This window comes from Gymnogyps californianus, chromosome 26 (genome assembly GCF_018139145.2).
Source record: "Gymnogyps californianus isolate 813 chromosome 26, ASM1813914v2, whole genome shotgun sequence".
Classification (NCBI taxonomy): domain Eukaryota; kingdom Metazoa; phylum Chordata; class Aves; order Accipitriformes; family Cathartidae; genus Gymnogyps; species Gymnogyps californianus.
This window is the reverse complement of record NC_059496.1, coordinates 3002983-3029987: the sequence shown is the minus strand read 5'-3', so window position 1 is coordinate 3029987 and position 27005 is coordinate 3002983. Positions and strand designations below refer to the sequence as shown.

Genomic DNA, 27005 nt, shown 5'->3' with positions numbered 1-27005 from the left:
GCCTCATGCAGGGCAGACTCCGCGGGGCCACAGCCCAGCTGCCTGCATGCCACCTCAGCATCCCGCATGTCCCAGGAATCGTCGCACACCGTCCCCCAAGAGCCACGGTGCCAGACCTCCACTCTGCCCGAGCACCTGTCCTCGCCTCCCACCGCACGAATCTTCTCCCTTGCTGGAGAAGGCAAAGACTTCCCATGGCACTGAGAGAGCAGGCAGAGCCCTGCCAGACAACAAGGGTACACAGGGGAGCAGCTCCCTACCTGTGCAGCTCGTGGAGCTGGGGCATGGGGCCAACGGGGTCGGGGGCATTTCTGGGCGTCCCCCTGAAGAAGGAAACACTGTGGTGAAGGGGCTGGTTCAGGGGATGGTGCAGAAAGAGCAGGGCTGAGCTCTGCTTGCACCTCCCTGTGCCATCTTGGTCACGGCAGCAACTGAACCCTGGTCATTCAGGGGACACATGCAGGACTGTGGGGAGACCCTGACTGCTCAGCCCCAAAAGGCCCCTGGTTCAGAGAGCAGCAGGAGGGTGTCCATGGAGGGGAGGCTCTTCTGAACCCTGTCTGGTCTCTTCTGAGACCTCACCTGGAGTGCCTCTGCCTCCCGCAGGTGCTGCTGGCAGCCTGGGTGGCAACTGCTGCTGGACGTGGGTGGCTGTGGTCACGTTTGTGCCACCAGCAGCAGAAGGGTCTGACATGGCAAGGAAAAGCCCTTCCAAGCTCTTTCTCTGTGTTTGGCCGTGCCCACCAGGGAGCAGGAGCTGGGGTGACAGTGGTGCCCAGGTTGCTCTGAGTTACCATTGCAGGTGATGTGGATCTCATCTCGCAGGTCTTCACATGACTGCGGGTTCCAGGGAGTGGAGGGACACTGCCAGAAGGAGCTGGTTTTCTCCCCACACTGCACGTTATCCAGCCAGGCAGGGCCAGACACCCTGCCGTAGGGCAGGCGTGTTTCCAGGGATCCTCCATCCCCGCAGCCCAGCTCCTTGCATGCCAGCGACACCGTGTCAAGAGTCATCGAGTTGGAGCAAATGCTCCCCCATGTCCCGTTGTAGAAAACCTGCAGGCGCCCAGAGCAGCCGTCGCTGTTCTCCACCCTCAGGGCCACGAACTCTGCAAGGAAAGGCACCAAGGGGGAACAGGCTGGTGTGGGGCTGTGGGAGCCAGGACACCTCTGCACCCCCCAGGCCCTCAGGTGGGCAGGGGCAGGGCCAGCATGTCCCCCTTGCACCCAGGGGCAGAGAGAAGTCCCTGACGGACAGACACCCCTGCCCTTCCCGCTAATCCTCGGGGACTGCTGAGCTCCCCAGGGACCCCCAGTGGGACTGAGGGTGCCCGTGCATGGATGTCCACAGGACGGGCTCGGGCAGGAGCTCAGAGGCAGTAAGGAACAGCCCTGGCCATGCCCGGCTCTCCTTGTGTCCTGGCCTCCCCAGGAACCAGGCTCCCACCACAGGTCCTGGCACACACCTGAGCAGATGACTCCCACGTCCTCCTTGTGCCCGCAGTCGTGCTGCCCCCAGGGCCCGGCAGGGCAGTCCCAGAGAGCAGCTTCGGTCCCAGAGCAGTTCACGCCATCCAGCCAGATCTGGCCGGAGCCTTCCCCAAACCGAGCAGAGCCAGCCGCCTCCACCGCCCCTCCACAGCCCAGCTGGTGGCAAACGACGGCGGCATCAGACAGGTCCCAGCCATCGTCACACACAGTCCCCCAGGTGCCCTGGTAGTACAGCTCCACTCTCCCAGCACAGCGCCCAGTCCCGTTCACCAGCCGGACCCGCCGGCTCCCTGTAGTGGGTAGAAAGCCCAGTTGCTGTCAGGGCCTGGCTGCCCACCCACCCCGTCACCTGGGGGGCCCATGCAGTGCCGCTCACCCCAGCAAATGACTCCCACGTCCTCCGCAACCCCTGCTGCCAGTGCACTCTCGGGCAGGGAGGTGTTGCAGAGGGCCAGGTTGGCCTCGTGCCCTGCGCACCGGACCCCTCGCAGCCCCACGGGGCCCGTCCCTCGCTCAGGCTTTGGGGGGTTGTAGGCTGTCCCTGCCTCTCCGCACCGCAGCTGCCGGCACACCACACTGGCCTCCTGCATGTCCCACTCGTCATCCAGAACTCTGCCCCACATCCCATGCTGGAAGATCTCCACTCGTCCGTCGCACCGGCTCCCTCCGCCCACCAGCCACAGGGATGCAAAGCCGGCTGAGCCTGGGGACAACAGAGATACCACAGCCACAGGGCGAGGGGGGATTTTCTGACCAAAGAGGACATGATTGAGCCTTTTGCTGACGAGAAGTGAGGGCAAAGCCCGGGTCCTCTCTGCAGCTCACACCCAGGTCTGCTGCTGCTGGGAGCACCCAGGCAGCTCCCGCCTGGCTGGTGGCATGAGGCTCTGCAGGGCTCTCTGCGGGGATGCGATGTGGTTGTCTGCAGCCAGAGGGATGGAGCAGAGCCCTGCAGCCCTGTCCTGGGCTCGTCCCACAGTACGAGAACAGAGGAGCCCAGGCCTGGTGGTGGCGCTGGGGCTAAGGCACTGCCCTGGGGGTAGATGCTTGCCTCCGTTCAGTGCTCAGCTCTCCCAAAGCAGAGCGGTCAGTCTGAGCAGGCAAAGCCCTCCAGATGGCTCCTGGGGATGCCAGGGTTTGTCCAGGGAGAACTTCAGCCTGGTACTGCCATGGGACCCCTGCTTTGGGTGGCCGTGTCACACACAAAGGGCAAATGGAGTTAATGCAGCATTTTTCCGGCACTCACCTGAGCAAATGACAGCAGCAGTGTTCCTGTGGGAGCATGGCGAGGCCCCCAGGGTGATCACTGGGCACTGTGCCAGGTGGGCTTCAGTGCCATCACAGTGGAAGGAGTCTCTCCAGACAGGGCCAGTCTCTCTCCCAAAATGCTCTCCTCCAGGAATGGCCTCAGCAAACCCACAGTTGAGTTGACGACAGAGAACGTGGGCATCCGAGAGATCCCAGCGGGAGGCACAGAGGGTCCCCCAGGTCCCCAGCACCTGGACCTCCACCTTCCCCGCACACGCTGTGCTGCCGTTCACCAGCCTGAACCCTGTGTACTCTGGGGACAGAGGAGGAGGAGAGAGGGTGGATTGGTGCTCTTGTACCCTCAGGAGCTGGGGGAGAGGCCAGAGGAACAGCATGCCTTTCTTCTCCTTCTCAACTATTTTCATGCTGCAGACAATGCCATCATCCCTCCTGTCCCCACACCCAGCCGAGCACATTCCTTGCTCTGTTCCCCGACCCCTGGCACAGCCCCCGTGTCCCTGAGTCCTTACGTGTGCAGGTGACAACAGCGCTGTTCACGTGGGTGCAGGGCTGCTCCCTGGAGGACCCCCTGGGGCAGGAGATGAGGAGGGATTCATTCCCCACACACTGCAGCTCTCCATCCCACATGGCACTGACCCCTTCTCCAAAGTGAGCTGCCTCAGCGACAGGCAGGGCTCTGCCACACTGCAACTCCCTGCAGACCACGTCAGCAGCTTTGGCACCAAAGTGTGAAGCACAGACAGTTTTCCACTGGTCCCCGTCATGGATCTCCACACGTCCTGAGCAACGGCTCTTCCCTTCCACCAGACGGACAAATCCTGGGAAAAAACCCAAACACCTGGCAGCTCCCAGAGCCCTCTGGCAGCTACAAGACCACATCCTGCATCACCTCCAAGCAAGCTGTGACCAAACTGCCCATTGCACATCCCAGAGGAAGCTGTTGGGGGAGTGCTGGTGACACAAACACATCCAGGCCCCCCTCCACCCCTTCTCTACACCATCACAGCACTCGAGGGTATGTGTCTGTCGCAGACTCACAGCCACAGGTACTGCTCAGACAAACTGCTCCCACACAAGGTCCCCTGTGCTGCCCAGCATGGTGGTGAGCAGTTTGGGTCCAGGAAGTGGCCCAGATGATACTGACTGCTGCAGCCTGCTCAGCCCCTGCAGAGCTTTGGGCCAGGCAGGACCATCACCCTGGGCAGCCAGTAGTGCACTCTAATCCCAGGGCTGTTCCTGGAGCATTGGGAGGTTCCTTTTAGGTGGGAGATGTCACAGAGCACAGAAATGGTGCATGTATTGTGATGGCTGGTGCCTGTCCAGACCCCTCCAATACCTCTTTGGAGGGGATGTCCTCAGCCAGGGACACACTGCTCTGCCTGGAGATGCACAGGTCCCAAGCCAATGACCGGACAAAGGGCCCGGAGACTCGCATGCCTCCCTGGCCTCACACTGACTCAGAGGGTAACAGCAGGCACAGATGAGAGTCAGTAAGTGCTGGCAAAGACCCTGTTCCATGGGGCAGTGTGGGGATCGATAGGCAGGCAGGAGAGGTTGGGCAGGTGGTCAGTGCTAGCTTCATGGAGCCATGCCCCTACAGGGCTGTCAAAGTCCCAGGGATTTGCCAGTGCCAGCCCGTGCATGCGGTGATGTGGAAGGAAGCAGCCAGAGTCAAGCAGCTGCAAAGTTCCTAAGCCTTGCAGTGCTGGACCACAGAGCCGAGCCCTGGGGACAGGCAGTGAAGAGCTGTGTGCCACCCTGCTTCTCTCCTCAGGGCCCAGTACTCATCCTCTCTGAAAAGCCCTTTTGATTCAGTCGAGGTACTCATGCCTGTGAAGGGGAATGACCCAGGAGGACCAGTCATCTCCTGCTGTTCCTCCAAGGTGTGGAGTGCCAAGCAAGTCCCCCCTGCTTTCTCCAGCACAGGGACCCTCAGCATTGTTGGCTGGGAACTGGCAGAATGGGTGGAGATGAGTGGACACCCCGGGACAGGGACGGAGGATTCATCTGCAGCCCAAGATACTGACTGAGGGGGACTAAGACACTGTGGCAAGGTTAGTTCACCCTGGGGTAGGGTCCCTCTGGGCTTTCCCCAGGGACTGGGGACATCAGCAATGACAGTCCCAGCTCGGCAGTTAGACCAGCATCACTGAGCCCTGCTCTGGCGTCCCCTTCTTGCTCCCTGAGGACACAGTCAAGGTCCCTTCCCCCACCCTGGCCCCAAAGGTGGAGTACAGGCTATTTCCTTACCTGAACATGTCACTCCAGCATCGTGAGTGTGAGCACAGTTATGTTCACCCCATCCTGCGTGTTTGCAGTCAGACAGGGCAGACTCGGTGCCATTACAGCCAACATCATCCATCCAAATGGGGCCAGATCCTTGCCCAAAGTGTCCGTACTGAGGAGCTTCAACAGCAGACCCACAGTCCAGCTGCTTACAAACCACTGCCGCATCGTCCATGCTCCAGTAGTCACCACACACAGTCCCCCACTGGCCCTGTTGTTTCACCTCCACTCTCCCAGCACAGTGACTGCTGCCATCCGCCAGCCTCACCTCCGCAGCACCTTTGAACACCAACATGGGGCGGGTCAGGAGAGCGCCAAGCCCCAGCACAGCAGGTCTGGGGGAAACCCCTTCCTGGGTCGAGTCAGAGGTACTGGGGTGGGAGCCCTCTCCCCTGCAGGCTGTCCCCAGTGCAGTGTGGAGGTCCCTTCTATCCCCATGGCCTGCGCAAGGCTGGGGGTGCCCAGTTCTAGCTCTGCTGGGTCCCCTGCTTTCCCACTGCACAAGGCACCTCTTCCCACACCAATGGCTACCTGCCCCCCACCCATACCCACCGGCACCTTGCCCAGCCCTGCACTGGGCACTCGCTCCTCCCCAGCCCAGCACCCCCTCAACAGCCCTGTGTACCCACGCCTGCAGCTTCCTGTGCAAACCACCTGCCCTACCACCATCCAAACCCACCCCCTACAGCTTTCCGTGTTTGCAGGGAACACCGAGACAAATCTGAGGATCCCCCAACCCATCTCCTCTCCTCATCCCTGGTGTCAGTCCAGTCCCTGCACTGGGCCAGGCCCTCCACGAAGGATGTCTCTCTACTGTAGATGTCCCGCTACCCTTCTCTCTGTGGGGTATACACTGCCCTCATAGGGTCAGGGTTCCCCTGGATTAAGGGGGCAGTGAGCAGCACACAAACCCTCCAGGCTACCCCAGAGGTTGGCAGTGCTCTGGGGATCTCTGGGGGCTGCCATCACCAGCTAGGCCACCACTGGCTCCAGAGGCACAGTGCTGGGCAACAGGGGGTACCCCACGAGAGGGTGTCTGTGAATGCAGCCAGCCACAGGCTGCCCTAAGCACTGGAGCCCTGGAAAAGGAGATACTCTCTCCCACCCACATGGGCACAGGGAAAGGCACAGGCTCCATGGACTTGAGCCCCTTCTGCCCCTCGTCTCAGTAGCACCTGCAAAGAAACCCCATTCCTAGGCGAATCCTGATGACCACCCTGGTAGCCCCTGGCCCTGGGCAGTCAGCACTTACCCCTGCACAGCTGTACCCAGAGCAGCAGCCACAGCATCTGAGGGGACAGGACTCCCTCTCGGCCCTTCCTGAGCCTCCTGCCCTGCCAGCACATCCCTGCTGCGCCACACTCCCTGCCACAGCTCCTGTGGACTCATGGGGACAATGATGACGAGAGGGCAATATATCTCTGCAGATGCCAGCCCAGCTACAGGAGGAGCCAATCAAAGCAGCAGCACCTTTTTAGACATTATCGGGAGCTATCTCCCCTCCGACACAGCCCAGCCCTCCAATGAACTGCTCCAGCGCCATTCATGACCATATATGAGGGATGGCTCCACTGCAGGTGTCACGTCACTGTGGTGGCGGTGCGTCACAGGACAGGGCCGGCTGTAGTGGGGGAAAATGGATTTTTCATGCCTTGAACCCTGCTGTGTGGACCAGGAGCTCTGAGCATCTCTTATACCGGGCACATCCAACAGCCCAAGGTGTGAGTGTCCAGCCATCCCTGTGCCATGGGAACCACAGGGCTGGGACTGCACCAGGGGCTGTGTCAGGAAGGGAAGGAAACAGCCCCTGCCCCTGCTTCAGACCCCGCTGTGCTGGGAGCAGCAGCTGGGAAAGGGCCTTAGCTCAGGCCAGAGCCCCATCCCAGGAGTACTGGCTCAGCCGTTCCTCCCTGGAGAGCCCCATGGAAGGTCCCTTGAAATGAGCTGGAGCTGGGACATGTCCCTGCAGACACGCAGCCCAGAGGCTCAGATGTATCCCTGCCTCTTGGCATGTCACCGAGGGGCCGTTATTCCCCATGGGTGGCTCGGGAGCTGCAGCCTGCAGGTGCACAAACCACAGCCCACGTGGCCTTGCAGTGCGCCCCGTGCTCCCCCCACAGCGCCCGGGCAGGAAGCCTGTGGTTTCCTCCTGGCACTGTGCCCAGGCACATCCCTGCGGTGCCCCCGAGCCACCCCCACCCCGACTGCTCCAGCCAGGGCTGCAGGGGCTGCTCCTTCGGCCTCGCAGACACAGGGCACGGCAGATCCCGTCCCACATCATGCCCTTCTGATGGGGCACACGGCTGCTCTGCACCGAGCCCCACATCCATGGGGTGTCATCCGTGACATTACCTCACACCCTCCTACAGCCGCTGCTGTGTGCTCACGGGTTATACTGATGGTGACCTCACACTCCTACTGCCATCGCTGCGTGCTCATGAGTTACACTGTCACACGTGTGTGTGCAGTGTATGGACTGCTGCTGCTAATGATGGTTCTTCCAAAACCCCATGTTTGGTTGTGGTCTAAATATTGACTTGGTGACATCAGAAGCACCTACACAAGCTATGTGCCAGCTTCTGCCCTATCAGCTACTCAGGCACCAGTGACATGACAAGCTCATACACAGCTATGTGCATGCTCCTGGCCTATCTGCTACTCAGCCACAGGTGATGTCATAGCATCTACTGCTGATATTGGCCTGCTCCTGGCCTATCGGCTACTCAGGCAGCAGTGACCTCAAAACAACCTACACAAACTATAAGCCTGCTCCTGCCTTATCAGCTACTCAGGCAGCAGTGACCTCACAGGATTCTACACACCCATTTGCCATGTCCTTGCTGTTGAGGTACTCTGCCTCCGGTGACCTCACGAGCACCTATAAGGGCCATGCTCCTGATCAAGGCCTATCAGCTATTCAGCCAAGAGTGACATCACAAGTACATACCCAAGCCATGTGTCTCCCTCCTCCCTATCAGCTACTCAGGCACCAGTGACCTGACCACCACATATCCACCTACTTGCTATCTGCTCGCCTATGAGATATCAAGGCACAAGTGACCTCACAAGCTCCAACACAAGCCATGTGCTTGCTCTTGGCCTATCAGCTACTCAGGCATCAGCAATCTCACAACACTTCCACAGGCCATGTGCCAGCTCCCAGCCTATGATCTCCTCAGGCACCAGTGACCTCACAAGCACATACCAACCTATTTGCTCTGTGCTCGTGTGGTGGGGTGACCCCATGTGGCAGCCCCCACCCAGTCACTTGCTCACTCCCCACCAGCGGGATGGGGGAGGGAACTGGAAGGGCAAAAGCCAGGAAAAAAGTCTCATGGGTCAAGATAAAGACAGTTTAATAAGTGGAGAAGTAATCACTCACAGCAGGAGATTGATGCCAAGCCAGTCTCTGAGCAAAGAACACACACCCCCTCCCCAGTTTTACTGCTGACCATGACATCATATGGTGTGCAATATCCCTTTGGTCAGTTGGAGTCAGCTGTCCTGGCTTTGTCCCCTCCCAGCCTCTTGCCACCCCCAGCCTTCTCGCTGTGGGGGCAGAGTGAGAAAGAGAGAAGGCCTTGACACTGTGCAAGCACTGCTCAGCAACAGCTCCAATGTCAGTGTGTTCTCAATGTTTTGGCCACCAAGGGAACGCACAGCACCATAGTGGCTGCTAACAAGAAAATTAACTCCGTCCCAGCCACACCCAGTACAATCTCCACCCCTTCTTCCACACCAGTTGCATCCTGCTCAGGTCCTACAGTATTCAGTACAAATGTACATTACATCCACCACCCCCACCCCCTTCCCCATCCTTTCACATGACATACACACAGCACACTGGCTTTGGCTGGTGTGGCTCAGGTGGACCTGGACAAGTGCCAGCACACTCCTGACTTCTCCCCTCGCTCACTCAGCCAGAGCTTTTTGAAACATTCCATCAGGTTATCAACCTAAGGACAAGGAAATCTAAATAGCACCACTCTGCACCGCACAGTGGTCTTGCAGGTAGCTGTGAGATCCCCCACACCCATGGGGAAAGGGAGTTCCCCACTACCACCCTGCCTCTGTTTGGCACCTCGAAATCCACTTTGCAGTTCATGGGCTCACTGGCTGTTTCTTCTGGTTCTCGTGGTCTTTTTTGAGATCCTCTTTGGGTCTTTTCCATATGGTCCCCATGCGCATATTCTTCTGAAGTTGGCATTTTGTCCTGGTTTTCCATGTTCATAGACAGGATTGCCTGTGTCTTGCAGCACCAAGAAGAGCTCAGAGGCTGCCCCAGTAACCCTGCGTGGCCATCCTGCTGGGCTGGTCTGGGATGTTGGGGCCTCCTAGGCCACTTCCCAGGATTGGGCTCTTCTTTGTCTGTTAACAGGATTTATGTGGAGGGCCCCTTGGTGGCCTCCTGGGAGGGGGTCGCAGCCCTCAGGCATGTTCCCACTGCCTTGAAGTTCCCCCACAACATGTCTGGGCTTCTTCTGCAGCCTGATAAAGTGGGGGACCTCGACCCACCCTTGTAATTTTATTTCTATTCACATTTAAACTCTAATTCTTCATTCATTAGCTCTTATTAAAGAAGGCTTTCTCCATTCATACCTATGTGATAATGGCTATATACATTTCATTTCTCTGGCTTTATAAATGTTTTTATATAAATAAAAATAAATGTATATATAAATGTATACATGTACATACGTGTATAGAGGCGTATATATATTTAAAATACCGTATATATTGATAAATAAATAAAAGTATATTTATACATATTTGTACACTCACACATATATTTCTAAAAATGTATATCTTGTAATACAGGTATATATTTTTATATCTGAGCACTTCCTTGTCCAAAGCAGGCAGGTAGCCAGTCACAGGGCTGCATGAGAACATGTGGGTATGATGGTGTCAAAAAATGGCTGCCACCCCACCACAATGCAGCATGAAAACATGAGGGGAATGAGGCTGCGAAAAGTGGTGGCCTCCCTGTATGTAACGACAGGGGGCTTCCTTTGCTGATGTGCTTCTGGGTGCACAGGGAGGGGAGGCTCCTTTTGCCAACCAATCATAGCACTTCCTGAGAACACGTGGGGTTGACGCTGGCAAGCAATGGCCGTCAGCCAAGCACAGAGCAGTATGATGTTTAAGAACATGGCAGCCCACTCCCATAAAATGGCAGCCCCTGTTCATATAATGGCAGCCCCCCAAATAGCAGCCAAACCAAAATGGCAGCCCCTGGGTATGGAGGGGAAGGGCCTTCTGGGTCAGAGGTACTTCCCAGTAAAGCAGAAGGGGGGGCCGCTCCTTCCAGGCAATCCCCACAAAGCACGTGACCAGTAGAGGGGAGTGACTTCCAGGGCAAATGGCCCCTCAGGCAGCTGGCAGCGGGTGGGCAGGGCATTGCAGTACCGGTGGTGCCTGTGCTCCTGGCGTGTTCCAGGGCAATGAACCAAATAAGCACAAGGAAGGCATGTGGTGAGGTAAAAATGCTTCTTTTGTGCCGTGGTCAGATAACGGGTCCCTGTGGTGTCAGAGCTTCAGTGTTTGTGCCTGAGCTAAGAACTTTCCCCGCCTCTGTGCGCTTCAAGACGGCACAACCCTTCTCAAAAAACCCACTACGGGACCCTCCTGGGTCTCGTGTGAAAATCTGCACTACTGTGCTGAGGATCCTCTCCGAGCAGGGATGGCACAAAGCCTTTTCCACCTGCCTCCTCACCTGGCCCTGATCTCCCTGTTTCTCAGCACCTGAAGCCCCCATCCATCTCCTGCCCATCCCTGCATCTTGTGCTGGCAGTGCTGTACTCGGTGGTGCCTCCAGCAGTGAACCCCCTCATCTACAGCATGAGGAACCAGGAGCTCAAGGATGCAGTTAGGAAAGGGCTTACATGAAAGATTTTGCAATAGTGATAAACTCCCCATCTCTCTCAACAAACGACTCCCATCCCAAATGGGTGCTTTGATGTATCATCGTTACTGTTACCAGTCTCATTAACATTAGCTTTATCGTTATTGTTACTTGTGGTGATCATGTTCGCAGACAAATGTTTGGATTTGTCTCACTTGTCCAGAGGCATGAACCTGCTCTGTCTCACCTGGAGCCTGTGTAAGAGTGTGTCTAACACTGGGGTGGAGCTGACTCCCCCATAGCCTCTCTGTAATAAACTGGGATCTCCCCAGTGCACTGGGGAAATTATCAGCAGTCCTCCCCATCCAGCTGGAGCTGCTTCCCACCCTGACCAGCAAGGCCAGTGTGGAGTCACCCTGTGACCCCAGGCACCACAGCCAAATGGTTCTGCAGAGCAGCACCGCCAGCTTGGGACCCTGCAGGGATGATGGGGAAGGGGCCAGGAACAGCCAGGTAGATCAGCAGAGGGTTAGGGAGAGCTCAGAACAGAGATGACCTAGGCTGGAAATTGCCTCAGAGACAAAAATACCAGCGTTCACCTAATCCAAGACAATGCCCAGACTGTGGGTGCCCTAAAGCACATTCATGGTGCAGAGGCAGAAGTCCTCGCTGTGCTGGTGCTCCACCAGGCCTGGGTAGTGGATGAAGAAGGGCTGGTGCTCACAACTACCCATCTCTTAGTGCCATCGCCCCTCCTCAAGGGTGGCATCGAAAGGGAGGCTGGGACCCTGCGTCAGGGCTTGCACTGAAGGAAGCATGACTCAGCAGCCCTGTGAGTTTGCTGCTGTCCCTCAGTCTCTGTGCCCAGCACATGTCCTTGACACAGCCTCCTCCACCCCATGCGCTGTCCCTCACCCCAAAGTCACCCCCAGTCCTAGTTCCCCCTAGCAGCCATTTCCAGCCCTGGCCATTCACCATGGTCCAGCTGAGGGCTGATCTTTGAAATGTGACCAGCCCCGTCCTCTTGCTGGGCTCAGTGTGTGCACTGGGGGACACCCAGACGTGCATGGGCTCAGACATGCCCAGAGCCTGGCAGACCCCAGAGCAGGGCTGTCTGCAAAGCCTCACATGGGCCATGACCAAGGCAGGGAAGGGGTCGGGTGCTGGGGTGAGCAGTCAAAGCCAGACGGCCACAGGGGAACGGGGCACTGAGGTCTGTTGTGGGAAGTGTGCCAGGAGGATGTTTCCCCAGGCCTGAATGCACTCTGTCCTGAGTGGTGCCTGCAGGGCAGAGCTCTGGGGCCACCTGTGGGGATGCAGGGCTGGGCCAGCCCAGGGACAAGGACAGGGATCTGAACAAAAGCCACGATGCTCCCAGAAGCTCCCACACTGATGGAAACCCCAAATTCCCCTCCATTCCCAGGCAGGCAGGGCTGTCACCCCAGTCAGTGGGATTGCTCCGGGGACTCAAAAGACACCCTGGGGTGGGAGGTGCGGGGCAGCCAAGATTGACCCCAGCACTCCCAGCTGCCCCTCTGCAGCCAGAGCAGCTCTCCAGAGTTGGGACGGGACTCGCTGCTGCTCTCTCCATGGTCAGAGCTCTCTTGGGGCTGCAGCCACTGGCACTGCCTGCTGGGAGCCCCAGACCTAGTTCTGAGCCCCAGTGCCCTGCACCGCAGCTCTTAGTACTTCCCCTCCCACGCCAGCATCCTCTCTCAGGAGCACCACCAAGTGCATTACTCCCTGACCAGGTATGCAGAGGAGCTGCTGGAGGACTTCTCTGCTCACCCCTTCTGCCGCCAGCTCTGTCCTGGTGTCAGCCCACAGGCACCGCCATAGTTCCTCGGTGTTAGGTGCTTGACGTCTCGACGTGGCCTTCGCTGAGCCTCTGCAGGGACCCCCAGTGAGCGTCTCTGCTTGGAGCTGGCCACCACATGCTGGCTGCAGTCACAGGGGATCCTGTTGAGGCCACATTTGGAGAGTAGGTTGTGATTGTCCTTGGTCAGAGTAGGGGTGAGGATCTGTCTGACAGTCAGGAAGGGAAGGAGAGGACAAGAGACAATGAGGACAAGAAGCAGGAAGGGAAATTTCAAATGAGGTTTAACGGGAAAAAAAAAATCACCTTGATAGTTGATTAGTACTGGCTGCAGGGCCCAGAGGTTTTCAAAACTCAACTGGAGAAAGCACTGACCAATGCATTCTAGCTGACATGTTCTCCCTGCTCAGAGCAGATAAGTAGCACTAGACACCTCCATGGGTCCCTTCTGACCCTTCTTGGCGGTATGTCTGGAGATTGCCTAGTCGAGTCCCCACTGCTCAAGCAGGATCAGCTAGAGCGGGATTCCCAGTAGAGGATCCAGCTGGGTTTTGAATATGTCCATGGATGGAGACTCCACAACCTCTCTGGGCAAGAGGATCCAGCTGGGTTTTGAATATTTCCATGGATGGAGACTCCACAACCTCTCTGGGCGACCTGTTCCAGTGATCAACCACCCTCACAGTAGAGAAGTGTTTTATTGTATTCAGATGGAAGTTCCTGTGCTTCAGTGTCTACCCATTGTCTGTCACTGTGCAGCAGGGAGAAGACTGTGGCTCCCTCTTCTTCATTCCCTCCCATCAGGTATTGATACACATTGATAAGATGTGTGATGAGCCTTCCCTTCTGCAGGCTAAAAAGTCCCAGCTCTCTCAGGCTCTCCTCCTGAAGGATGCTTGTGTGACTTCAGAATCTTTGTGGCCCTTTGCTGGACTTGCTGCAGTAAGGCCATGTCTCTCTTGTAGTGGGCAGCCCAGCACTGGACACAGCACTCCAGATGGGGCTTCCCCAGTGCTGACTAGAGGGGAAGGATCACCTCTCTCGACCTGCTGGCAAACCGCTCCTGAATGGAGCCCAGGGGGCTGTAGGCCTGCTTTGCCACACAGCCACACTGCTGGCTCATGGGCAGCTTGCTGCCCTGCAGGGCCCCCTGGTCCTTCTCTCAAAACCTGCTTTCCAGCCAGTCAGCCCCCAGCCTGTACTGGTCCGTGGGGTTATTCCTGCCCAGGGGCAGGACTTTGTGTTTCCCTTGCTTGAACTTCATGAGGTTCCTCTCTGCCCAGTTCTCCAGCCTGCCCAGGTCCTTCAGACCAGCAGTGGCAACCAGCTGGTGTGTCAGCCACTCCTCCTGTTGTGGTTTAACTCCAGCCGGCAACTAAGCACCACACAGCCACTCGCTCCCTCCCCCCGTTGGGATGGGGGAGAGAATGGGAAGAGTAAAAGTGAGAAAACTCGTGGGCTGAGATAAAGACAGTTTAACAGGTAAAGGAAAAGCCTCGCACGCAAGCAAAGCAAAACAAGGAATTCATTCACTACTTCCCATTGGCAGGCAGGTGTTCAGCCATCTCCAGGAAAGCAGGGCTCCATCACGCATAATGGTTACTTGGGAAGACAAACACCATCACTCCAAACGTCCCCCCCTTCCTTCTTCTTCCCTCAGCTTTCTATGCTGAGCATGACATCATAGGGTATGGCATATCCCTTTGGTCAGTTGGGCTCAGCTGTCCCAGCTGTGTCCCCTCCCAACTTCTTGTGCATGCCCAGCCTACTCGCTGGTGGGTTGGTGTGAGAGGCAGAAAAGGCCTTGACTCTGTGTAAGCACTGCTCAGCAGTGACTAAAACATCCCTGTGTTAGCAACACTGTTTTCCGCACAAATCCAAAACATAGCCCCATACTAGCTACTATGAAGAAAACTAACTCTATGCCGTCCAAGACCAGCACACCTCCCAATTTTCTATCATCCACAAGCTTGCTCAGGATGCCCTCGGTCCCATCATCCAGGACTGTCATGAAAGGTTGAATAGAATGGGACCCAGTATCAACCCTTGGGTTACACCACTGGTGCCTATCCTCCAGCTGGACTTTGTGCCACTGGACAAAACCTTCTGGGACCAGCCATTCAGTCACTTCTCAGTTCTCCTCAGTTTCCACTTATCTAGTCCATACTTGCTCAGCTTGTCCATAGGGGTATAATGGGAGACAGGCTGACAGCTCCCCGCATCCTCCTTCTTGCCCTGCTTCAAGAGAGGATTTCCATTTGCTGTCTTCCAGTCCTCAGGAACCTCACCAAATCACCATGACCTTTCAAACAGGGTTTCAAGTGGCCTTACAATGACATCAGCCAGCTTCCTCAGCACTCATGAGTGCATCCCCTCAGGTCCCAAGGACTTATGCACGTGCAGTTTGTTTAGATGTTCCCTAAGTTCCTGAGACTCCTGCACCAAGGGTAGGTCTTCCTTGCTCCTTGCCTCTGGTCTTGGGGGCCTGGGATTCCTGAAGGTTGGTCTTACCTGTAAACTCAGAGAGGAAGAAGGCGTGGAGGACCTTGGCCCTTTCTGTGCTCTCTGTCACTAGGGTCCCTGCCCCATCTAGCAGCAGGCCTACATTTTCCCAAGCCTTCCTTTTACTGCTGGCATCATTGTTGAATCCTCTCTTGATGCCATTCACATCCAGATTGAATTACCCGATGGAACGCAAGATGGGCTTTGGCTTTCCCAGCACCCTCTCTGAATGCTCAGGAGGTTCTTGGTACCCTCCAGAAACCTCCTGAGTGTCTTGTACCCTGCTGTGCTGCCCCTCAGGCAGACGTCCAGTTGGGTAAGGTCCCCCATGAGGACCAGGGACTGCGAATGAGAAGCTTCTTGTGCTTGTCTGAAGAAGGCCTCATCTGTTGCTTCTTCCTAATATGGTTGGTCCAAAGCAGACACAAACTGCAACGTCACCCATGTTGGTCTGCCCACTAATCCTGACCCATCAGCTCTCATCTGGCTCATCACCTGTCACTAGGCAGAGCTCCATGCTTTCCTGCTGCTCACAACTTTCCCTCCTCACTGACCTTCCCCATCCTTCCTGTCATAGTTTGACCCCAGCCAGCAACTAAGCACCACGCAACCGCTCACCCCTCCCCTTCCCAGAGGGATGGGGAGGAGGATCAGGAAAGCAAAAGTAAAACTTGTAGGTTGAGATAAGAACAGTTTAATAACTAAAGTAAAATAAAATATAATATGAACTAAGAATAAATATAGTATAAGAATAATAATAATTGTAATGAAAAGGAATATAACAAAAAAAAAAGAAATAAAACCCAAGAAAAGACAAGTGATGCACAATGCAATTGCTCACCACCCGCTGACCGATGCCAGAGCCACGATCTGCACCTCCCTGCCAACTCCCCCCCAGTTTATATACTGAGCATAACTTTCTATGGTATGGAATATCCTTTTGGCTAGTTTGGGTCAGCTGTCCTGGCTATGCTCCCTCCCACCTTCTTGCACACCTGCTTGCTGGCAGAGCGTGGGAAACTGAAAAGTCCTTGGCTTAAGACAAGCCCTACTTAGCAACAACTAAAACATCAGCGTGTTATCAATATTATTCTCACACAAATCCAAAACACAACACTGTACCAGTTACTAAGAAGAAAATTAACTCTATCCCAGCTGAAACCAGGACACTCCCTAAAGAGGCAGCTTCCATCCATGGCCACAATCTAGTGATGTGAGGTATCTGACCGTGTCTCTGATATCTGAGTGAGATTATAGCTCAGGAACTGCCCACAGACTCCTAATTCCTCCTGTTTCCTCCCCAAGCTGTGTGCATTCCTGTACAGGCACATCAGAGGTGTGCCCAGGCATACAGATTTCCCTGCTCAGATTGAGGGCTACTTGAAAGGTGGCCACAAACAGCCCTGCTTGTACCTTTTGCTTCACCTCCGACTTTCTTCTTCCCTGTTTCCCCCCTCCCAAGTTCTTCCCTTTGGTCATCCTCAAACCCTCTCACACAAGAAACCCACCTCTGGTTTCCCTTTACCCACTGGCCCTGGCTTTGCTTGCCTCGTGCCCTCTGTTGGTGTTTCTGGGATGGCTGCATTGGGAATTCTGACTTTGGTCAGCAAATCCATTAAACTAGTACCTCCTTCTATTACCCGTCATGTCCTGCAATTCCTCCTGCTGTCATCTTGTTAGAGGCACCACAGGACAGGGTGAGCCACCTACAGACACACATTAACAGCTGACACAATGAAGCTTCCGTTCATGGGGACCTTGAGAAACTCTGGGATTTGGCCAACAGAAACCTCACCAGGTTTTACAAGGAGAAGTGGCCAGTCCTGCATCAGGGCAGAATAGCTCCATGTATCAGGGCAAGCTTGGAGGTGACCGGCTGAGGAGTGACCCTGAGGAGAAGGCCATAGTTGCTACAAGGGACGCTGTAGGAGCCAGTACAGCATGTTGATCACGAATAAGGCCAGCTGCATACAGTCCTTAATTAGGAGGAGTGTGGCCACTCAGACCAGGGGAGTTACCTCTCCCCTTGACTCATCAGTGGTGTGGCCACATCTGGAATAATGTGTCCTGGTGTGGGGCTCCACGTTCTGCAGGAGTGGGAAGGAACTGGAGAAGGTTGAGAGGACATCTGCCAAGATGGACTTCAGGGGCTGAATCACATGAGTTGTGAAATGGATTCCTGTGTAGAGGAAAGAGCATGAGAAAGGGAAAATTTGAGCGTCTGAGACTGGGCATGAAGAAAAATGAGATGTCACTTGAAGGGGAGTGCCATGGTGCAACAGGTCACCAGGGCAGTAAGGGGGGTGTGTCTGTGATGAGCCAAGGCTTTGTGTTTCAAAGGCATCAGTACAGGTAGGAACATGCGAGGGTGAGAGCAAGGCGGGGAAGTTAGGATAGTGTGTCGACAGCCTGCAGGGAAAGAGGAGCAAGCGTGGGACAGTGTAGGACATCCTGTGGTGGAGATGGCTGACAGCGCTAGCTGTACAAGAACTGATTTCGACAGAGAGATAGGAAGGGATAGCTATAAACACAATGAAGGAACTGATTAAGGAGTTAATCTGACTTGTGAAAGATGGGGCAAGTTTCTGATTTCCTGAAGCTCAAAGCAGCAACCAGATACTTGGGAAGTATGTGAACGAACAAAAAGCAAGGCAAGGAGGAAATGTCTCTGCAGCACAAGACTCCTGGCGCAGGGGCTCCTCAGGCTCCTCCTGCTGCCCCTGTGACAGAACAGCCTGGCCCAAGCTGCTGCATGCAGAAAGAAGTTTCTATTTGTAATTTCTTCCCCCTGTAAGCACAGAGTTGCTTCTTTCTTCCTCTGCAGGGTTTTCCCCATCCCCAGAGAGCCTTTCCCCAGGGCAGTGTGTCCATGCTGGCCTAGCCAGCCGTTACTTCCCCTCCCTGTGCTCCCTGCAGGGCCCTGAGCTGGCTGTGCTGCTCTGCAGGGCAAGTGGGTGGTGGTGCCCAAAACCAACGAGGAGACAATCCCAGGCAGATCCCTGCTGATCATTCAGCACCTCCTGGGGCACTGGGCATGTACAGGGGAAGGCTCAGCCCACACCCATTCCCAAACACATGGCCCCATGTCCTCCACCCCTCAGCCCACAGAGAACTTGAGCACAGCAGTACAGCTTTGTAAGTGGAAGTTTCTGCAGCCTGTCCTTCACTTCACCTTTGGAAGAAGAGCCCAACCTCCAGACACCGGCCCTGAGGAAACACTCTTTTATTGCAGAGATTTGAGACGGGAGGCCAGCTGTACCGTAGTGCCAGACACACGTACAAAGGCCTCTGGGTCAGACAGGCTGGGTTCATGCCCCTGGAGAAGTGGTGTGGATGCAGACATGTTGTTATGTTGTGTTTTCTGTCTTGTAACTACCATTTGTGGTCTAGTGTGTGATACCGGCTTGGCCAGTGTCACTTCTGCTGTGGTCCAACTCATTTCCAGTAAGTCGGTAGGTGGGTGGGTAGGTGGGTAGGTCTGGAGGACTTGTGGTCCATAGCGGATGACTGCTGGAGGAGTAATGGGCAATTCTGGGGTGTGGGAGGACTTCTGGCCCATAGGTAATGACTGTCGGAGGACTAAGTGTGCTTCGTAATTTGTGTGGACTGCCAAATTCACGGTCATTTGTCCTGCTGTGAGGAAGAGCCGTGGGAAGACAGCAGCCACCCGGAAGGACAAGGGTTTCCCCGAGGGTACATGGCTTTTTGGTTTTTGCTTTTGAGTAAGCAACCTGCAAGGAGGCTGCTGTCGTTAAGTTTAATGATGTTTTGTAAAGTCGTGGACTGAGTATCATGTGACTTGAAACATCGCTGAAAACACGGTGCAGGTTTGTCTGGGTGTTCTGGGTGCTTTGGTTTTGAACGTCTGCTCATGGGGGTAACTTCATACTGTCCTTAGCTCCTATCTCAAGGCATGACATGTGCTTAAGGCGAGGTTCCTCATCCGCGATAGTGGATGTGAAGCCGTATTTCAAACAGACTTCCTGATCATTTTTAATTTTTGGGGCCAGGCTCTTCTCAGATCTGATTTGTTCATGCTTGGTTTTGCATCTTCATGTTGCTGGCGAAGAGCTCGTAGGAGGAGCAGGAGAAGGGTCAGCGCTGCCGTTTCCACACCGGTCACTTGTGCTGGCGTTATCAAGGTTATCTTCGATGTGCCGTTTCTTTGCAGGAATCTCTTTTTAAGCCACTTGTCCATTTTGTGAGGGGTAGTGGACTCCCAAAGGGAGACCCTTTGTTCCTCATTAGTGCCTCAGGGGTTTCCCTGCCATTTTTCTTTGCTTGCTTGCTTTTTCTTTGCTGTGCTGAATTTAAAGAACTTCTTTTAGCTCTTTGGGTTTCTGTCCTTAAAGGAAGCGTCTAGGATTTCTACCCCGGAGTGAAGTGTCCAGAAAGGAGTGTCCTGGTACACTGCTGTCAGCCTTCAGTCTAGTGAAATGGTGTCATGGCGTATGTTGAAGAGTCATGTAACTCAAATGCATTTGAAATATACAGGCTTTGCCCTTGCTCCAATCATGACTGATTGCTGATAGAAATGGGAAGCAGGTCCATGCCCTGTAGCTCCCCAGGACTCTTCTCAGGCATTTGCCAACGTGTTTTGTCCTGCTGTGGAGGGAGCTGAAGGCCTGGGCAGCAGCCCCAGACTCCACCAGGGTAGATACCCCAAGAGTTTGGTGCATGTTGGAGGCAGGTCCATGCCCGGTAGCTCTCTGGAACTGCTCCCAGGAATATCCAGGAGTCTTTTGGTTTCCTTTGGAGATGAGCGACTTCCCAGGTAGCAGCCCCAGAATCTTCTAAGGTAGCTACGCAAAGAGCATTGTGTATGTTGGGGGCAGGTGCATTCCTGTTTTTGCATCAGGACTTTTCCCATACATGTGCCAGAGTGTTTTGAGTTTCCTGACAGGCAGCTAAAGTCCCAGGTAGCAGCAGCACAATTTTCCTCTTCCGTTAGCTGAAGAGTTTTCTTTGTGTTGGAGGCAGGTCTATGCCCGGTAGCTCCTCAGGACTCCTCCGAGGAACGTCCAGAGTGTTTTGGCCTCCCCTGGAGACAGCTGAATTGCGCAGGTAGCCATCCCAGACTTTTGCAAGGTAGCTATCCAAGGTGTTCTCTGTGTGTTGGAGTCAGGTCTATGCCCTGTATCTGTCTGGGACTCCTCCAAGGCATCTCCAGGAGCATTTGAGCTTTCTCTGGAGACAGGTGAATTCCAAAGGATCAGCCGCAGACTCCTCCAAGGTAGCTAGTCGAGGACTTTTGTCCATGTTGTAGGCAAGTCCATTCGTGTTAGCTCTCCAGGAATTTTCCCATTCATCTCCAGATGTGTGTTGGTATTGTCAGGTGCTTGTGTTGTCCTATTTCCCTGCAGATGTGATAGGGAAGAAGGAGGAACCTGGCTTGTGAAGGAGGTGCTTGTGAGGTCCTAGGTGCGTGAGTGATAGGGCAGGAGCTGGCCCCGAGCTTGAGCAGCTGCTTTTGATGTCCCAGGATGCCAAGTAGCTGCTAGTTTAGAAGCAGGCCCCTGCCCTGTGCAGCTGCTTACGTTCTCAGTGAGTAGTTGATAGGGCAAGAGTATGTAACTGGGTTGTGCAGGTGCTTGTGGTGTCACAGGTGGTTGAGTAGGTGCTAAGGCAGGAGCAGGCCCCTGGTTTGAGCTGCAGCATATGTTGTGAGTGGTGGAGCAGTAGGTGATAGGGCAGGAGTGCGCAGGTGGCTTGTGCAGGTGCTTGTGAGGTCAGTGTTGGCTGTGTAGCAGTTAGGGCAGGAAGCTGGAGGTGGCTTGTGGAGGTGTTTGTGATGTCCCTGATGGGTGAGTAGGTGATAGGGCAGGAGCAGGACCCTGGCTTGTGCAGGTGCCTGCGATGTCAGTGCTGAGTGCTGAGGTGGTTGGGCAGAAGCAGGCCGCAGGCTTGCGAAGCTGCTTTTGAGGTGAGTGTTTTGTGAGGGTGTGAGTGGGACTCAAAGGAGAGGTGGCTTGTGGAGGTGCTTGTGTTGTGGTATTTCCGTGCAGATGTGCTAGGGCAGGAGGAGGCCCGTGGCTTGTGCAGGTGCTTGTGAGGTCGCAGGTGGTTGAGGAGGTGTGAGGCCAGGGGCCAGCCCCAGGCTTGTGCAGGTGCTTGTGAAGTGCTAGGTGCATGAGTAAGTGCTAGGGCAGGAGGTGGCTTGGGCTGAAGGAGGTGCTTGTGATGTCCCATGCTGGCAAGGAGATGGTAGTTTAGGAGCAGGCCCCTGCCCTGTGCAGCTGCTTGTGTTGTCATTGGTGGCAGAGTAGTGGATAGGGCAAGAGGTTGCAGGTGGGTTGTGCAGGTGCTTGTGATGGGAGAGGTGGTTGAGGAGGTGTTAGGGCAGGAGCATGCAGGTGGTTTGTGCAGGTGGTTGTGCTGTGAGATGTGCCTGAGGAGGTGCAAGGGTAGGGGTAGGCCTGTGTTTTGTGCAGGTGCTTGTGATGTCATAGGTGTTGGGTTGGGTTTGTGTGGCAGGGGTTTGTGTAGTGGGGAGGGTCTCGAGGGGTGGGTCCTGTGAGAAGCTGCTAGAAGCTTTCCCGGCTGCAGTTCGGAGCCGCCTGTGTGCAAGGGGGAGGCAATCATCCCTGGTGGTAGGTGCTCTGGGATAGGATATTTCAGAAGGGGAAAGAGTGGTGGAAAAAGAAGGAAGGGGAGGTGCAGCGACGAGAGGAGTGGGATGTGCGAGAAAGAAGTGTGCGGAGCCTGAAGTGAGTGAAGAAGGAGAGGGAGGAGGTGCGGGGGAGCAGAGATTGCCCTGCAGGCCGTGGTGAGAGGGCAGGCTGTGTCCCTGCAGACCATGGAGGTTAATGGTGGCTGATAGATTCCCCTGCAGGCTGTGGAGGACGCGAGGGTGGAGCAGGTGTGTGGGCCCGAAGGCGGCCGTGAGTGCGTGGGAAAGGCCACACTGGAGCAGGCGGTGGAGGCCTGGAGTGCGTGGCAAGGAGTGGTGATGGAGAAGGTGGTGGAGGGCTGATCCCCGTGAGAGGGATCCCACGGTGGAGCAGGGGAAGAGTGTGAGGAGCCCTCCCCCTGAGGAGAAAGGAGCGTGAGAGCCAATGTGGGATGAAGTGCGTGCAAGCCCTTTCGCCGTTGCCCTGGGCCACTGTGGGGAGGAGGTGGAGGTATGGTGAGCAAAGGTGAGGGCGGGAAGAAGGGAGGGGTGGGGGGAAAGGTGTGTTTTTAAGATCTGGTTCTCTTTCTCCTTCTGCTAGTGTGATTTGCTTGGTAGGAAATGAACTGGATGTCTTTTTTCCGCAAGTGGAGTGTGTTTTGCCTGTGAGCATAATTGGTGAGTGATCCGTCCGTGTCCTTGTGTGGACTCACGCGGCTTTGGTTGTATTTTGTCGTCCGCATGGCGCCGGAGGGGAGGAGTGAGCAAGCAGCTACATGGTGCTTTGTTGGTGGCTGGGCGTAAAGCACGCCGTTGCTGTTAGTGGGGGATAGGGTGGAAGGAGGCAGTTGGCTTGTTGCTGTGCTTGCGAGGTGAGATGGGCCTGCGTAGGTGGTAGGGCTGGAGCAGGAAGCTTTGATGTGCAGGTGCTTTGGGTGTCGCAAGGGTGTTGCCTTCGGAGGCGTGGCGACCTGGTTCAGGAACGGCACGGCGACCAACCCCAGGCCGCTCAGGCCATCAGCTCACAGACACCAATGTGGTGGACGGCAAATGGCGTTTATTGGTGGGCGACGCGGCATTATATAGCCTGGGATTGTAGTGTCACTTCCGTCTGCTTACATCATAGACATAATGCTATTGGCTATCCGGAGAGGGGCCCTATTTTTCCGTACAGCGCGATATCTTCCGGCCGCCAGACCCTAGCTACCTACATTTCCCCCTCCCTATGAGTAATGAAATTGGCTAAAATATAACAATCTTTAAAGAATATATATATATCGTAATTTTGAATAAAAAACATACTAAATGCATCCTATTCCTATTCTATGCTTTATAACAATCTAAAAATATATATATCACAAACTTGAATAGAAAACATAAGGCACACTAAGCAAGAGGTAACTGGGGGATAACTGGGAGTAACAGGGTATAACTGGGGATAGCTAAAGGGAATTGTGAACAAAAACATTATTAAAGCGGATGACCCTTAAAGCAGTTGTTGGCATTCTATCAACATGATGTTAACCTTTTCAAGCCGGCTCCTAACAAACGACACGAGCCTATTTAATATACAGGGTCCGAAGATCAATGCTATTAGGACCATCGCGACTGGCCCTATCAAGGTAGAGATCAGGGTAGTCAGCCATGGAGAATGGTTAAACCATGATGCAAACCAACTTTGTTGTGCCTTTTGTTCCCTTTTCCGTTTTTCCAATCCTTCCCGCAGTTTGGCCATAGTGTCTCTTACTATTCCAGTGTGGTCCGCATATACACAACACTCTTCTCTTAATGCAGCACATACCCCCCCTTGTTGCAGGAACATCAGGTCTAACCCCCTTCGATTTTGTAACGCTACTTCGGATAATGATCTGATTGATGTTTCTAATGCACTTATGGATTGTTCAATTCTAGCCAGGTCCTCATCTACTGCCATCCTCAAGGCACTAAATTCTTTACTCTGATGTACCAAGGACGCTACTCCTGTACCTATTCCCGCACCTCCCATGATCATTAGAGTAGCTATTGTCAGTGCTGTAAAGGGTTCTCGTTTTGACAGATGATGTTCTGGGGTAATCTGTAAATCGTAGACAAAGTCTTCGGAATGGTAAAAGATTTTAGGGACTATAGATGCCTGGACACAATATTCTGAGGATTCATCAAAGTTCGTCAGCGACAAATAGGGTGTAACTCCCATGATAGAACAAACCCACTTGGTATTGTTGGCCGGCATTAACCATTTTGCAGGGGTTTTATCTTGTGTCTTATCGACACAGAGTCGTTCTTTGTGCCTTGGGACGTTGCCTATACACACGCCACTTCCCACCACATGCGCTAATGTAATCCCCTGCTTTTCTATGCCCCATATACACTGGGCCGGATTTGGATCATTCGACCGTATGGGTAGGTCACTTACTCCTACAGCCTCATAAAAGGGTGGTTTTATTCCGTAGCACAGCCAACAATGCTCCGTAAGATTCGGGTTAGTTTTGTTCAATGCGTGGTAGCTAGCTTGCATCATTTTCCAGAGAGGATTTCCGTCAGGAATTTTGGTGGTGCGTGTCGCTGTGGGGGCGGTATTATTTGTAAATGCGGTATTACTTGTGGCATCATGTAATAAGGGTGTAGATATTTGTGTGGATGTAGAGATTTGTGTGGGTGTGGGTATGTGTGGGTTAAGAACTAGGTTTGGCCCGATTGCTTGGGGTGCTTGCGGTGGGAGCCTAATAATTTGTATCACTACTCCTATATCTGTAAAAGCTTTGTGAATGAATACTGACCATATTTTTCCCACAGCCCAACCCATGTTGGTCGGTTGTAGGATTTCCAAATTCAAATGGGTACAAGTACCTTTATAATACACCATTCCGTCACTCGCAAATTTTGGATGTGAACACTCTTTTGGCCACCATGTCACCCGCAAAAATTCGTCATTTTTCCTTGGCTTCCACCTATCACTTGTTACAATGGTCTCACATCCCCAATATCCACAAAACCAATATCCTGGATAATGGCAATAACTCATTCCAGGGTTTGAATTGGGGCACCAGTATGTTCCCCATAATGATTTAGATTTAGGTCCTCCCGCCATGGGGAATAAGTCGCCAATTGTTATTGTAAAAGTCGGGGCACCTGCAGTAGTGTTTTCCCTTATCACTGTATCATTGCGTGTAGGGTCTAGTAGGACCCACTTGAATGGCTGATGGGGATGGTGCTCTGATCCTACCTGTTTTATAATGACAAGCCCTGAAATCAAGATGACACAAAGGCGTCGTAGCCGCCCCCCACGGGGGCTATCTCGCCATTGATTAGATTGCGCCAATGCTGAACTCCCAGGTGCGGATGGGATGTTCATCGGTTTGTCATCCTTTCTTGTCACCGGGCCATACGGGTTACAAGGGCGTCCGATAATCTGGTCCTGTGGAGAAAAACTCACAGTTTTTCATTAGTTTTATTCTGGAGGTCCGGTTTAATAGATTTAAGCGGACACCACTTAACTTTGCCATCTTTTCTGACAGCGGCATATCCTCGCCCTGTCAGGACTAGCCTCCACCCTTGCTCCCATTCTCCCAGCTCATTTTTGATTATAATTAACGGGCCTTCTTCTAGTGCTCGAGTGGCCCAATGTTTTTGGGTGGGGCTATTCCTCTCTTCTCCCCTAGGGAACTGGTTTAGTGCTAAAAGAGCGGTCGCTAGCAGGCGTGCTTGGTCTCCCGGGGGAACGGCGTTGGCAAAACCTTCTGTTTTTGCCAACACCTCTAATTTAGATTTCAGAGTTTGATTTGCTCGTTCAACTATAGCTTGTCCTGTGCTATTATATGGAATGCCATGTATCAGGGTGATGCCCCATTTCAAAGCAAATGCCTGGACTGATTTAGAAGTGAAATTCGGACCGTTGTCTGTTTTGATCTGATTAGGGACGCCAAGCCAGGCCATGACCATCAACCAATGTTGGATGGTCGCTTTGGAGTCGGTTTTAAGGTGTTGTGTGGCTACGATCACTCCGCTATATGTATCTACGGTTACTGCTAGCCATGCTCGAGGTTTCAGCAACTGACAGAGCGTAAAATCCATCTGCCACACTTCGGAGGCCTTAAGGCCTCTGGGGTTGACTCCACTGGACCACAGTGGTGCTTTCTGACAGTGGGGGCACGTGGCTACTATGTGTTTTGCGTCAGTGATTGAGACCCCGCATTTCTTTGCTAGCGCTTTAGCTCCGATGTGAAGAGACTCGTGTAGCTGACGGGCATCTCTTAGCATCCACAGCCCTTTTGCAGCGGCGTCTGCTTTGTCGTTGCCGGTTTGGAAGAACCCTTTGATTGGGTCGTGGCTGTTGACGTGGATGACCGATACGGTGCCCTTTCGGGAGAAAAGCGCTTCTTCCAGTATGAGAGCTGCTGCGGATGTTGATACGCCGGGCCCTGACATGGCTAAGCAAAGCTTGGCCACGAACATTGAGTCGGTCACTATGTTGAGGTGTTCCGTTGGGAACAGTCCACACGCCAGTGCCACGGCTGTTGCTTCTAACTGCTGGACTGAAAGCGCATAATAGGTCATTTTAATACAGTGCCATTCTCCGCCTGACTGCCACACTGCCGCCGCGGTTGAGGTCGCTGAGGATGCGTCTGTGAAGACTGTTGGTCCCCGTTGGGGCCAATCCATGATCTTCTGTGTGAGGTCGATGTCGACGATTGTCAGCATTTGAGTCCAGGGGGTTTTGTAGCATACCGGACTTCTCCGCCAAATCCAATGAGAGCTATGGCTAGATGCTCTGACATCGCCACTGATTGCGTTGGGAGCTGTTTGCGGAAGGGTAGGTATATCCTGGCAGGTTCGATTCCCAGATGTCTTAGGGCGAGTTTTCTGCCTTTCATAATGAGGTTACCAAGGCACTCAATTCCTGGAGAAAATGCACGTGATGGTTTTCCCAGGACTACCCATTGTATCGGTTGAGCTTTTTCAGGGGGCCCCTGGGCTAGTGCCCCTACTCCTCCTCCCTCCGTGAAATGTACATACAGATCGAGTGGTATATCTGGGTTCCATCTGGCAAGCGTGCTTGACGATACCTGTTGCTCGATAAAATTAAGAGAGTTCGTGTAGGTAGCTAGGGTCTGGCGGCCGGAAGATATCGCGCTGTACGGAAAAGTAGGGTCCCTCTCCGGATAGCCAATAGCGTTTAGTTTATGGTG

The 27005-nt window shown here is 54.2% G+C and overlaps 2 pseudogenes; one reads left to right on the top strand and one right to left on the bottom strand.

Annotated features, from left to right (window-relative positions):
- LOC127026016 (ribosomal protein S6 kinase alpha-3-like) overlaps window positions 1–27005 on the top strand; it is a 233403-nt pseudogene that overhangs the window by 57693 nt on the left and 148705 nt on the right.
- LOC127026006 (antigen WC1.1-like) overlaps window positions 1–27005 on the bottom strand; it is a 125139-nt pseudogene that overhangs the window by 2618 nt on the left and 95516 nt on the right.